Here is a 13,954-nt window from a genome sequence, read left to right as displayed (position 1 = left end):
TGAACAAATGCAAATTTGTTGCTGATAAAATAGAATATTTCGGTTTCTTGTTGTCAGCCAAGGGTGTTGAACCGAATCCGGGGAAAGTTGAAGTAGTTATGAATATGCGTAGGCTAAGAAAAAAGGACGAATTACTCTCATTTTTAGGTATGGTGAATTATTACAGGAAATTTATACCTGAAATGACGACTTTATGCTATCTGTTGAATGATTTGTTGAAATCTGACGTTGTGTGGTTTTGGTCAGAAAAATGCGAATGCGCTTTTCAAAAGTTGAAAGAGAATTTAACAGGGGAAAAGCTATTGGTCCATTTTTACCCGCAGTTGCCGGTAATCTTAGCTACCAACGCATCACCACGGGGTATTTCTGCTGTAATATCGCACGCATATCCCAACGGGACCGAAAGACCAATTGGTTACGCGTCTCGATCTCTAAGTAAAGCTTTAACCCATTATTCGCAAATTCAGTGTGAGGCTCTTGGAATAGATTTCGGCTTAGAAAAATTTCATTATTATTTGTTTGGACGGAAATTTATTTTGTACACGGATAATAAGCCGTTGACGCTGATTTTCGGGGTAAAATTGGGATTGCCAGTTCTATCAACGTCCAGGATACAACGATGGGTAATCAAGTTATCCGCGTATACATATGAAATAAAGTTCAAACCGTCTATTGCAAACATGAATGCAGATGCGTTATCTAGTTTGGTAAAAAATCAACCCGCCGGGACGACTGAATCTTCCGTTTTACATGCTACATCTAAGTGTTTGCCTATTACAATTGAACAGATACGTTTATACACCGAATAAAACGCGACATTAGCGAATGTATATGATTACGTTAGAAACGGTTGGCCGTCAACTTTGTCAGACCTGGAGAAAGAATTGAAACCATTTTTTCGTTGTAGATTAGAACTGATAACGGAATCGGGTTGTATTTTGCGGAATGAAAGAGTGAAAATGCCTCTAGTATTTCAGAATTATGTAATCAACGAATTACAACAAGGTCATCCTGGAATGGTTAGGATGAAGTCTTTGGCTCGTATGCGTGTTTGGTGGCCGAATATTGATGACGACATTGAGAAAGAAGTTAGAAGTTGTAGTTCATGTCAGCTACAACAGAGGAGCCCTGCAACATTTAACTCACCTTAGCCAAAAGCAACTCGAGTTTGGGAGCGAGTACATATTGATTTTGCTGGTCCGTTCTATGGGAAAATTTTCATGATTGTCACAGACACATTTTCAAAATGGATCGAGGTAGTATTTATGAATTCAATGTCTAGCACCGCGAGTATTGAAGCGTTAGGTTCCATTTTTACACGCTACGGTTTCCCGGTTATACTGGTATCAGATAACCAGACAAGTTTTACAAGCGCTGGGTCTACCGAGTTCATACGTAAAAACCGATACAGCTTCTACACTCAGCACCATACCATCCGAATTCAAACGGCGTGGCAGAACGCGCAGTACGCACGTTTAAAGACCAAATAAATAAACTTAGTAGTTCAAAAGAACCGTTGAATGTACTCCTTACAAATTTTCTTTTCCATTATCGTGGTACTCCACATTCTGTTATGGGCATATCCCCAGCACGGTTATTTCTCGGAAGAGGGCTGAGAAATAGGCTGGATCTACTGAAGCCTACATCGGTTACATATCACAAGGAAAAAATCAAACCTACTGTTGGGGCGCGAAAATATAACGTAGGAGACGCAGTTCTGGTTCGGGACTATGCAAACCCTGATCGCCCAGTTTGGGTTCAAGGTGTTATTTTGTAGTGTGTCACGTCTATTATTTATCTTGTGAAAGTTAATGACCATGTTTGGAAGCGCCATATTGATCAAATGCGGGATTGTACTATTAAAGATCTGCCAGTTGATAATGATTGGCAAACTTTGGTTAAATGTCCGTCGGCCGACAGAGATCAGGTTGCGCGAATTCGAGTAGAACCACGGAGATCAAATAGAGCAAGAAAAAAACACCTCCTCCTTAACAATTATGTTAAGGAGGGGGAGAATGCAGTGTTTTGATCATTTGTATCTATGTGCAAGTATCCATTTTAAAATTCCTCTCTTCCCTGTTGTATGAGTCATATGCTGATTGCGAACAACAGTGATGCGCCATTCATTTATTTTAATTGAGTACCTGTATCTGCCTTGTAAAGTTCTGTAAATAAATGCTTGTTAAACGAACATAGCAAAATTTGTTAAACAAACATAGTAGTTTCATACTATCATCAACTAATAAATGGAGAAGCTTTTAACCGAAATGAATTTGGAAAATAATTATAATCGAACCGTTAAAAAAGAAGACTTGGATCTAGGAATTGAATACGAAATTTAAGCAATGAAATGTGTTAGTACTAAATATGGAAGGAAAATCATTATCACTATTGATTTTAAAGGTGAAATGGTTAATCTATTTGCACCAAAGAGTTTTGATTCTGGATTTTCAAAATAAATTTAGAAAATTAGATAAAGGCATCATTTTAAAGGTTTTCGAAAGAAAAGGGAAAGATAACAACAACAATTTAGATATTGATGTCAAAACATCTACTAAATATAAAATCATGTTAATTTATAACATTTTATCATTAGTATTTATATTGTAAGGTATACTTAAAACTCCAATAGCAATGTGTATGTCAGAAGAGTCCACATAAAATACGTATTGTTAGAAATAATGATTTAAAAAGCTTCATATCCGAACATTATTCAATTGTTACATAGGGTATTGTAGGTACAACTTATGAACTCCAATAGCAACGTATGCGTCAAAGTAATCCACCTAAAAATCATATTATTAGAAACAATGATTTAAAAGCTCAGTCGTGATTCAGTTGTTGAACAGTTAAGATCTATTTATTCTTTTAAAAAGGATTAATATCAGTTTCAAACCAGTTATTGGTAAAGGACTTTTATTCTGATTTAATTAGACACTGAGTTGTTTCAGTAGTTACGAAATAGTGAGAACATTTTTACGTCTTATAATCTATTAAAAATATTCATTCAGTGTCTGTAACCAAGTGGAATATCTGACGTCACTTTAACTTGAATTGACTTAATTGGAGTGTTTTTTCTAAGGGCTGAAATCTTGAACTGTGTATTTATGAGTATTTTTTACTGACGAATTCAAGCTTTTTTAGGAAGTTTATTATGTCATATTGGATGGAGATTTACGAACTAATAATTGCTTCTCAAGCATTATTTTGTCTTGCCAGTTTTTTTAAAGTGGTAAGCAAGGTAAATAATATGTATAGGCAATACAAGGAATGAAGGCCTTCCCCCTGGATCTGCCATTTTATTTTTTGTGGAAAGAAGAATACATTAAAGCCCAAAAGTTTTGCTCTGATAAGGTTTAAAAAAGGCTGGGCAATTTTGATTTTAGATTGGTTTCTGTAGGTAGCAAATAACTTAGTATGATCATATTTGTTTTAGACTTAGAAGTGTTCTAGACAAAGTTTTCATATAAGAATAGTGTGATTTTGGGAAGGATAGATGATGCGCCGACCAAAGTTTCGCTCATTAGTGAATTACTTAGGTGCAATTGAGTCATCAACCATCTCTTATCCTCAGTTTTATTGATTATGAACAAGCGCCTAGTTCAGCATATAGTAGAGCCTTAATGAAAGTCTTATCCTTGTATGGTATTAATTAAAAAACCTTTTCTACAAAATAAGCTGTTCAAACAAAAGTAAAGAACTCCATTAAACCAAAAATAAGCAAAATAAAATCAAATAGTCTACCTAGCGTAAAACTACCACAATTCAGCATCGATAAATCCTTCAAATCAGTTTCACTCTTAAAAAGGGCATTAGAACTTCCGATCTGAAATCAAATTGGACCAGTCTGAATTTAACAAGACCACCCATTTCATAAGAAAATTATATGCCGAGGGTATAACCTAAATCTGTTGTCCCAGGGCTCTGGGGGATTGTGCCAGCCCTGGAGGCATTGATATATGTTTTTGCGCTATCTTAAACAAAATTACCACGTCACAATTTCAATTAGATGCATTGGTGAAAAGAGGGGTAGTTAGGGGGGTACTTACTTACTTGTACCTGGGTCACGTTCGAGCCTTGTCCAGGCTCATCGTGGCATCCAGAATTTGTCGACATGCGTCTCTCCATTGCTCTCTTTCAAGTGCGATTGGCTCGATCAACTGGATCCATTGTCTATTCCATCGGTGCCCGTGCTTCTTGAAACCTCCCATTGGCTCGAGGTCGGCTCTAACTGTTGATAACCATGTCTTTTTTGTCCTCCAGGCTTCTTCTACCAGTACGCAAGGAGTTGGCATTTCAAGCACTGTTTGCTGAACGAGTCATCCGGTCGGCGCAGTGTATGCCCGAACCATCGTAGACGCCTCGCTTTGACAACATCAGAGACAAGTGGTATATCACCACATCTTCTTCTGATGACATTGTTAGGGATACGGTAAGAGAGTCGCAGGCCAAGAATACAGCAAAGACACTTGTGGTGGAAGACATTCAGGTTATTAGCTTCCCCAGCTCTGAGGGGCCACGTTTCGCAACCATATAGAAGCACAGAGAGGACCAAAGCGTTATATATCCGGAGCTTTGTTCGAAGGGAGATTTCATTTCGTAACCAGAGGCACTTCCGAAGCTGGATGAATGCTGCCCAGGCTGCGGAGATGCGGCTTTGTATTTCACTTAGAGCTTCGCCCTTGGGATTTATTACGGAGCCTAGATATTTGAAATTCTGGACGTCCTCGATTGGGATGCCATACAATGTGATTGGAGTTTCATCTAGCCCAGAGGTGCGCATCGATTTTGTTTTCGATTGGCTGATCTTTAGTCCAGTAGCAAGGGATCTAGCAGCAATGTCGTCTATCATGAGCTGTGCTTCTATTATCGACTCAGCCAGGATATCCACATCATCGGCGTAATCAAGGCCTGTTATTGATAGTGCTGGACTGATTGTCACACCTTTGTATTTGTCAAGAGTCTTCATGATCTGATCAATGACAAAGTTAAATAAAATAGGCGATAAGGCACAACCTTGTCGCACTTCTTTGTCAATTGATATTTCTTTTGAGATTTCTCCGTCAGCTCTTATAAATGCCCTCGTTCCCACGTAACAAGCCTTAATTAAACTTACTATCTTTCGGGCACTCCATCATCCCTCATTGCATCCCAGATGGCAATTCTCTTTACCGAGTCAAAAGCCGTTACAAAGTCGATAAAGACTTGTATTGTTTCCTGCTGGTGTATAAGGCGGTGTTCCACGATCTGTCTCAGGCTAAAAATATGATCGCAGCATCCCATACCAGGTCTGAATCCTGCTTGATTTGGCCTCGTCCGATCATTTCTAATATTTCTGAACCTATTTAATACTATTATTGTGAAAACTTTTGCAGAAATGGGTATTAGGGAAATTCCTCTATAATTTTTATAATGGGCTCGATCCCCTTTCTTAAATACAGGAATTATTATAGAGGTCCTCCACTCTCCAGGAATGTATTCGTTGGCCCAGACATCCGTGAGTAAGTTGTGGAGCTCGTCGATAGCCGCTTCTGGAAGGGCCTTGAGAAGTTCAGCGGGTAATTCGTCAATGCCAGGGCTTTTATTATTTTTTAATAGTTTTACGGCATGAATAATTTCTTCTCTGCTTGGAGGGGCGATATTGCAATTCTCATACACGGTTGGTGACTCAGAACTGCTGTGAGATGGAAAGGGTTGGCTGTGGTCATTTTCTAATGGGTGAAGAAGCTCCTGGAAGTGAGCACGCCATCGTTCGATGCGATCTTCTTTGCTCGTGAGAAGTTTGTTTTCCTTAGTAAGTAGCGTGGGGGTAGATCTTTGCTTCTTTTTCCCGGTTGATTCTCCTAGGAGCTGGTAGAGTTTCCGTGAATCATTGCGTGCAGCAGCTTTTTCCATTTCACAGGCTATATTTGACCAATATGCTTGTTTGTCTGCCTTAGCAGATTTGTGACATTCTTGGTGGAGTGCTTTAAAAGAAGCAGAGTGTTTATCAGTCATTTGTTTCTTCCTTAAAGAGAGGTCGATTGTCTTCTAAGAAATCCATCTTTGGGTTTTTGTCCCTTACTCCGAGAATTTCTGTAGCTGCCTCTTTCACTTGATTTTGGAACTTGATCCAGCGCTTTTCTATATTTAGTGATGGGTTAAAATTTTCTTGCTCGGTCATGGCACTTGTCTCGGTCTCAGAAATTGCTTGATTGGTCTTAAATTCTCGGTCATTATCTTGCTCACTTTTCGACGAGGTCGCTCTCATATTAGATATATTCAACATAATTTTGGATGTTTCTTGGGTATGATTAACCGCAGGGGCCCCAGTCCTACGGGTCACCCGGAGCACGTTGGCCGTCACTTCGCTTGGCGTGAAGCTAGGTGACGTTTACACCCTCTCACCGCTATGAGGTGTGCTGGCGGGTTCGCTCTACTGCCTAGGGACGGAAGGGGGGAGCATCCTTGCTTGCAACACCACCTCCATCAGTATTGGCTCCTCAAAGGGAACTAGAAATTGTAACTTCAACCAAATATGTTACATCTAAAGTTTATACCGTTATCCCTTCCATAAGAACCTTAAATGCCCCAGGGGCATAACCTACAACCCTTGCTCCCAGTTTCTGGTGGTTTGTATCAACCCCAAAAGCCTTGTTATATGATCTTTTGAATAAAACGACTACTCGGTGTTTGTGTGTGGGGGAAGGAGGTAGCTCTGCTCAGATCACTTGAACTCTTAGAAAGGGCACTAAAAATTCTTGTTACTAATCCAACGAGTGCTCTCCAAAGCATATACGACTATCTTCTCTATAAGAGTTTTTATACTCCCAGGGCAAAACTTCCAACCCCTGCTCTGAGAGCTGTGGGGGGGGGACTTTCTTCCTGGCGCACATAATTTCCGGATCCATCAACTACGTTGAGCAAATTGTTATCTTCAAATTTCGATTGGGAGCGCTAAGGGAAGTGTTAAGCCTAAAGGGGGTGGGTCTGGCTGCTCTCAAATCACTTTAACTCTTAAAAATAGTACTATAACTTCCAATTTCAAATCAAATGAGCCCCATATGCAGTTTATACAACATCCCACTCCATACATGCCTTATATGCCCTCGTGGCATAACTTATAACCCTATTCCCAAAGTGCTGGGGGATTATGGTAGCCATAGAGGCATTATTATATGTTTTTTAAACTATTTTGAAACAAATCGCTATGTTATAATTTCATATCAAATGCGTTTGGTAAAAAGAGGGGTTGTCAGGTAGGAGGGGGGGGGTCTAATTGCCCCCATCCCTTTTGACGCTTAAAAATGAAACAGAACTTTTAATTTTCATAATATTAATATGAAATTTTCATAATAATAAAAGTTAAAAATTTTCATAATAATATAATTTTATGATTATAATTTTCACAAAATGAGCCTCTTCTAAATTTAAACAGCCATCCCTTCCATAAGATTCTTAAATGTCCCGTGGCATAACTTACAATCCTCGTCTCCAGGCTTAGGTCGTTTGTATCAACACCAAAAGCCTCTTATATGGGCTTTGGACTATTTTGATGAAAACGACTATCGCAAAATTTCTTTTGGATGTATTTTCGGAAAAAACGACGTGTTGGAGGGAGGGGGTTAGCTGCCCTCTGACTACCTTGACTCTTAAAAAGGGCACGAAAAATTCAGATTACCACCTTCCATATTATATACGACCATTCTTTCAATAAAAACTTATGTACTCCCGGGGCATAACTTACAACTCTTGCCCTGAGAGCTGTGGGGGTGATTGTGTCTTCCTGAAAGATATAATTTCAAGACCCTTGTACTACAATGAATAAAAATGCAATTTTCAAGTTTTGGTTGTATGTCCCTGGGGAAATGATAAGCGTGGGGGGGGGGACTGGTTGCTACCAAATCACGTTTGACTCTTAAAAAGGGCACTATAACTTCCAATTTTAAATTAAGTGATCCCCATCTGAATTTTACACGGCCAACTATTCCATAAAAGCCTTATATGCCCCCAAGGCATGATTTACAACTCTATTCCCAGGGCACTGGGGGGTTGTGTCAACCCTAGAGTTATTAATATATGTTCTCTGGACTATCTTGAACAAAATCTCTATCTCACAATTTTAATCAGATTAGTATTCTGAAGAGGAGAAGCCGACGGGCTAGATGCCTTCCAAAACTTTTGACTCTTAAATGGGAACTAGAACATCCAATTTTCAACCTAATGAGTCTCCTCTAAAGTTTATACAACCATCCATTCCATAAAAACCATAAATGCCCCCAGGGCATAACTTACAAACCTTGCCCCCAGGCTTTGGGGGTTAGTTTCATCCCATATGATATATGGACCATATGATATTCTGGATTTAAATTATGCTGAAGACTTAGGCATCGTAGATGAAAGTGTGTGCATAATGAGTAATCTTTTAGAGGTTTAGCGAGTTAAGGATGCTAGAAAGGGTTTGAAATTAGTATCAAGAAGATTAAGTCACTAAAGCTAGAAATGAGTGAAGATGAAAAGGCGACGCTGGGTAACAAAAAGATCGATCAAGTAGACAGCTTCACCTACCTTGTTAGTATTATTAGTAAAGACAGTGGATGCCCTGAGGATGTTAACAGTAGAATAACCCCGGCTCAGGGTGTTTTATCCGTATTGAAAAAAGTTTGAAAGAATAGAAAAATAAGTTTGCGTACCAAGAAAAAAAGAACGATTTGTATATTGATGCAAGGTTGCTCTGAAAAACGGACGAAAATTTGCTAGATATTTTACAGAAAAATTGCCTATGGATTTTTTTGGGTACCCGACTGACTGACCGTATTTCAAACAGAAGGATCGACGAAAAGTGTGGTTCAACCCTGCTATCTAGGGCCATAATGAGAGAATGATTGAGATAGCTAAGGCACGTTCTGCGGATAAATGATGACAGATTGCCAAAGGTTGTCCTTCTCAGCCAACCGTCTGGAGCTAGGTTGAAAGCAGGTTTTCCGCAGTTGGGGTGGGAGGATATCGTAAAGAAAGAATTAAGGAAAATAAGAATTTCCTTGGAGTGTGTAAAAAGCCTTTTGACAGTTTGAGATTGAGGACTAGCGTGCGTAGCTGTATTGGACTCAGGCAGCTTGGCCGCTGCGGTGAGTTGTTAGTAGTAGTAGTAGTAGATAATATTTAAACTTGTAAAAAAAATAAATAAAACAAAACTTTGAAACTGGGTTCTATCAAGCTTTAGCCATATAAATCTCTATTCCTCTCCCTTTGTCTGTCATATAACCAGCTTAACATCCTAGCAAAAAAAAAAAAAAACAAAAGAAAAAAAAGAAAGATCGGAAGTTTCAAGAGATGATAGTCCTCCTCATATGTAGGAGTTATTTTCTTTCTATGTTTCTATTTTTCTTATGTTCACTATTCTATGTTCTCTGTTCTCTATGTTTTGCATTGTACGTTCGTTTTTCGCTCTCTGTCTCTTTTATGTCTTTATATCATTCATTTATTTCTCATACAAAAACAATCATTTGTCATCATTATTCTTTTTTTTGTTTTTAATTCTATTTTAAAATGAACTTTCACTAATTAGTTTAATCAAAATGAAACCTTCGGTTAATATTTTTACTGTGGTACTTATTACAGCTTATTAACATTAATTATCTAACTTATTATTATTATTGTTAATTATTTAATTATCAAATAATAATTATAATAACTATCAAACTTTTCAATATAACGTAGGGTTTTGATAAACAAGTTAATATAGGTAGCCTAATATTCTGTTGCAACGCAGAAATACGGTTAAACGAAAAAAAGCACAAATCGATTTGCCCATTCAACGGTTTTAACGCATTCAATAATGGTATAGTTGCATTTATGTATTATACCCCTTCTCCTTGTGTCTAAATGGAGCCAATGGCCATGTACAAAAGTTTTATGATTTTCTGGGTCTTTTTTGTAATTAGTATTGTACAGTAATATGAATCAACTGTTGATGAGACATAAGCATAACAAATAATACGAGCCAACAAAATTAGTAAACTTTTGTATACAGTTTAGGTTTCTATCTTGGCTTCGGGGGAAGGGGGAGGATGGGACGTAGTTGTGATGGACATGGAAGCAATAATTATATTCGAAATAGACGTTGGACTATTTTGGTAAACGGGCTTGTTTAGTTTGTTTGCATTCCGATCTCTTTGCTACAACAGAATATAACCTTCTATGTTTTTTTTCCTTTTTTTGTAGATTGTCTCAGTTTCTTTATGAGATTAAATAAAAAAACAAGTTTTTTTTACTGAAAGTAAGGAGCGACATTAAAACTTAAAACGAAACAGAAATTACTTCGTATATGAAAGGGGCTGGTCCCTCCTCAACGCTCTCAACTCTACTTTTTAAAACAGTAAAAAACTTTAGCGTAAAGAGCGGGGCGTTGAGGGGGGACCAGCCCCTTTCATATACGAAGTAATTTCTGTCCATTTTAAGTTTTAATGTAGCTCCGTACTTTCAGTTAAAAAAACTTGTTTTTTTTATTTAATTTTTGAACGTTTTTGAATTATTTCATGTTTTGATTTTGGCTCTCTGCAGATGAATAATTAAAACGAAATTTGCATATTTATTTTTTTGGCTAAATGGCTTTCTAATAGTTTTGATCGAATGGTTCTGGGAAAAAAGGAGTGGTGGAGGAGGCCTAGTCGCCCCCCCCCCAGTTTTTTGGCTACTTAAAAAGGCAACTAGAAAATTTAATTTTTTACAGGCGTTTTTAGTAGTAAAAGATATACGTAACTTACGAATTAGCTTACGTAATGTACTTTTGTATTCATATGTTTTTATTACATATATGAGGGGATTTGCCCCATCGTCAGTACCTCACTCTTTACAACATAGCTTAAGTTTTGTCCCAATTCCTTAAGAATGACCCCTGAATCACAAAGGCCGTAGAATAAATAGTTGAAATTACTGAAAATACTTTAGCGTAAAGAGTGAGGTATTGAGGAGGGGAAAAATCCCCTCATATGCGTAGTAATTTTTATTCGTTTTAATGCTGCTCCTTACTTTCAGACGAAAAAACTTTTTCATATTTATTTTTTATTGTTTTTTTTAATAATGCTAGAAAATCCTGCGCTCCCTTCCTGGAAATTTTCTTCCCCCATGACATGTTACTCCATGGAAAGTTCCCCAATATCCCCCTCTTCTCAACAATCCCCCCCAACCAAAAAAAAATCCCTCTGAAAACGTCTGTACACTTCCCAATAGCCATTACTATATGTAAGCACAGGTCGAAGTTTGTAACTTGTAGCCCCTCCCACGGGGACTGTGGGGGAGTAAGTCGTCCTCAAAGACATAGGAATAATGTTTTTCGACTATGCTGAATAAAATTTCTATCTCAGAATTTTGATCCGATGACTTTGGGAAAATGATTAGTGTGGGAAAACACGCATCCGTGATCTGCCTTTTGGCAAAAAATACAAAATTCCACATTTTTTTAAATAAGAGCTTGAAACTTCTATAGTATGGTTCTTTGATACGCTGAATCTGATGGTGTGATCGTGTGGTGTGTTTCGTTAAGATTCTATGACTTTTAGGGGGTTTTCCCCCAATTTTCTTAAATAAGGCAAATTTTCTCAGGCTCGTAACTTTTGATGGGTAAGATTAAACTTGATTAAACTTATATATTTAAAATCAGCATTAAAATGCGATTCTTTTGATACAGCTATTGCTAACAAAATTTAGTCTTTTAGAGTTTTGGTTACTATTGAGCCGGGTCGCTCCTTACTGCAGTTCGTTACCACGAACTGTTTGAAATAATGTTAACCTGCATGAAGGGAGTAATACTACCCTTAACCTCCTTTTCCTTATGCTGGAACTGGGCAATTTTTTCAGCGATATTAAATGTGGCACATGATCTGAAATGTATAAGTTAACAGAATATTGAAAAAAGTTTAATCGTGTTTTGTTCTCCTTTATTATATGTTTAATTTTTATCTTATTAGAGGTAGCTATTGCCTTCTCTCCATGAAGCTGGAATGATTTTCTTCTTTAACTATAATAATATATCTTAAATAGTTTGTTTTTATTTCTATGGAATAATATCGTATTTCATTTCAGATTTTCTACCATAATTTTAAAACTATTAACTTTTTCTCAATTTTTGAAATAAATAGTTGTCTTTCTTGTTGAATGTTGAATTACTTGTTGAATTACTAACACAATTCAACATTCAACAAGAAAGACAACTATTTATTTCAAAAAATTGAGAAAAAGTTAAAAGTTTTTAAAATTATGGTAGAAAATCTGAAATGAAATACGATATTATTCCATAGAAATAAAAACAAACTATTTAAGATTGGTTTTATTTGGTCCTCATTAACGCAAAATTTTAGTGATGACATTTGTTCTGTTTCCTAAATGTGACGCTTGATAAGAATTAAATAAAAAAAACGAGTTTTTTTAACTGAAAGTAAGGAGCGACATTAAAACTTAAAACGCTCAGAAATTACTTCGTATATGAAAGAGGCTGCTTCCTCATCAACGCCCCGCTCTTTACGCTAAAGTTTGACTCTTTCTCTCAATTCCTCTTTTTAAAACAGTAAAAAACTTTAGCGTAAAGAGCGGGGCGTTGATGAGGAAGCAGCCTCTTTCATATACGAAGTAATTTCTGTGCGTTTTAAGTTTTAATGTCGCTCCTTACTTTCAGTTAAAAAAACTCGTTTTTTTTATTTAATTTCTGAACGTTTTTGAATCAATGCATGTTTTGATTTTGGCTCTCCGCAGAGGAATAATCAAAACGAAATTTGCATATTTTTTTTGGGGGGGGGACTAAATGGCTTTCTCATAATTTTGATCGAATGATTTTGAGAAAAAAAGAGCGGGGGCGAAGCCTAGTTGCCCTCCGATTTTTTGGTTAATTAAAAAGGCAACTAGAACTTTTAATTTTTTACGAATCTTTTTATTGGTAAAAGATTTACGTAACTTATAAATTAACTTACGTAAAGAACTTTTGTATTCTCATGTTTTTATTACATATATGAGGGGATTCGCCCCATCGTCAGTACCTCGCTCTTTACACTAAAGCTTAAATTTTATCCCAATTCATTAAGAATGACCCCTGAATCACAAAAGCCGTAGAATAAATAGTTGAAATTACTAAAAATACTTTAGTGTAAAGAGCTAGGTATCGTAAGGAGGTGAGCCCCTTATATGGGTAATAATTTCTGTTTGTTTTAAGTTTTATTGCTGTTCCTTACTTCCAGCTGAAAAAGCTTTTTCACATTTATTTTTTAATTTTTTTTAAATAATGCTAGTAAATCCTGATCTCCCTTAATGGAAGTTTTCTTCTCCCATGACAAATTCTCGATGGAAACTTCCCCCAGCATATCCCCCTCTTCTCAACCCCTCCCCCCAACCAAAAAAATCCTCCTGAAAACGCCTGTATACTTCCCAATAACCAATACTATATGTAAGCACAGGTCAAAGTTTGTAACTTGTTGCCCCTCCCACGGGGACTGTGGGGGAGTAAGTCGTCCCCAAAGACATACTTATAAGGTTTTTCGACTACGCTGAATAAAATGGCTATCTCAGAATTTTGATCCGTTGACTTTGGGAAAATAATTAGCGTGGGAGGGGGCCTAGGTGCCCTCCAATTTTTTTGGTCACTTAAAAAGGGCACTAGAACTTTTCATTTCCGTTAGAATGAGCCCTCTTGCAACATTCTAGGACAACTGGGTCGATACGATCACCCCTGGGGAAAAAAAAAAAACAAAAAAACAAAAAAACAAAAAAACAAATAAACACGCATCCGTGATCTGCCTTCTGGCAAAAAATGCAAAATTCCACATTTTTGTAGATAGGAGCTCGAAACTTCTACAGTAGGGTTCTCTGATACGCTGAATCTGATGGTGTGATTTTCGTTAAGATTCTATGACTTTTAGGGGGTGTTTCCCCCTATTTTCTAAAATAACGCAAATTTTCTCAGGCTCGTAACTTTTGATGGGTATGA

Source organism: Artemia franciscana, chromosome 5, assembly GCF_032884065.1.
Source record: "Artemia franciscana chromosome 5, ASM3288406v1, whole genome shotgun sequence".
NCBI lineage: Eukaryota > Metazoa > Arthropoda > Branchiopoda > Anostraca > Artemiidae > Artemia > Artemia franciscana.
The sequence above is the reverse complement of the archived record's forward strand: the minus strand, read 5'-3'. Positions refer to the sequence as shown.